Source organism: Petaurus breviceps, unplaced genomic scaffold (assembly GCF_028583685.1).
Source record: "Petaurus breviceps papuanus isolate PSGF00001 unplaced genomic scaffold, PetGlider_PUasm1.0 91133, whole genome shotgun sequence".
Classification (NCBI taxonomy): Eukaryota; Metazoa; Chordata; class Mammalia; order Diprotodontia; family Petauridae; genus Petaurus; species Petaurus breviceps.
The window spans coordinates 6443087-6443876 of NW_027187419.1; the positions used below are offsets into that span (position 1 = coordinate 6443087).

Genomic DNA, 790 nt, shown 5'->3' on the forward strand with positions numbered 1-790 from the left:
CTCTCTCTCTCTCTCTCTCTCTCTCTCTCTCTCTCTCTCTCTCCCTTCTCTTTAAGCCATCAGGGTTAAGTGACTTGCCCAGGGTCACACAGCTAGTAAGTGTATAAGGCTGGATTTGAACACAGGTCCTTCTGAACTGTGGACTGATAATATGGTATAGTGTAAGGAACATTGATTTGAGAATCAGGAAACCTGGATTCATATTCCTACTTTGTCATTCACCACTTGGGTGACTTTTGGGAAATCACTTTCCCTCTCCCAACATCGATTTCCCAATATATAAAATGAAGAGATTGGACCACATCATTTCAAAGGTTCCTTCCAACTCTAAAATCCTACAGTCCCAATGCTTGGCAGATAAGATCAATTAGCCAATGCCCTTCCTTCTTTGCCCAGTTTTACTCACCTCTCCCCAAATATCATCCAATCAAATCAATGCAGCAGCTGAAGGGGCGGAGTTGACTCATCCATTATTGTCTGCAACGTGAAAAAAATTTTTTTTTCTCTGCAGTAAAACTGCCAAAAAAGAGATCGTGGGGGGTGGGGTGCAGGATTAAGATTTGGGGAAGTAAAGGATTTCTGATCTATAAACTCATGTCCTTTTCAAAGCAGGCATTTTCACTACAAGTAGGAAACTGTCACTTCATGGTGAAATGTAATTTTGCTAAGGGAATAATGACAGTGACAGAGGCAGGTGGAGAGAGCTGTTCAAAGGATGAAAAAGGGATAGAGACACACACAACACACACACGCAGAGAGAGAGAGAGAGAGAGAGAGAGAGAGAGAGAGA

General features: G+C 42.4%; 1 long non-coding RNA gene across 1 annotated transcript in view; it reads right to left on the reverse strand.

Annotated features, from left to right (window-relative positions):
* Positions 1-790, reverse strand: part of LOC138154943 (uncharacterized) — a 40358-nt gene that overhangs the window by 19898 nt on the left and 19670 nt on the right. Inside the window, exon 3 of the long non-coding RNA XR_011166713.1 lies at positions 407-477. This is a non-coding gene — a long non-coding RNA (uncharacterized lncRNA). The remainder of the gene's footprint in view (positions 1-406; positions 478-790) is intronic.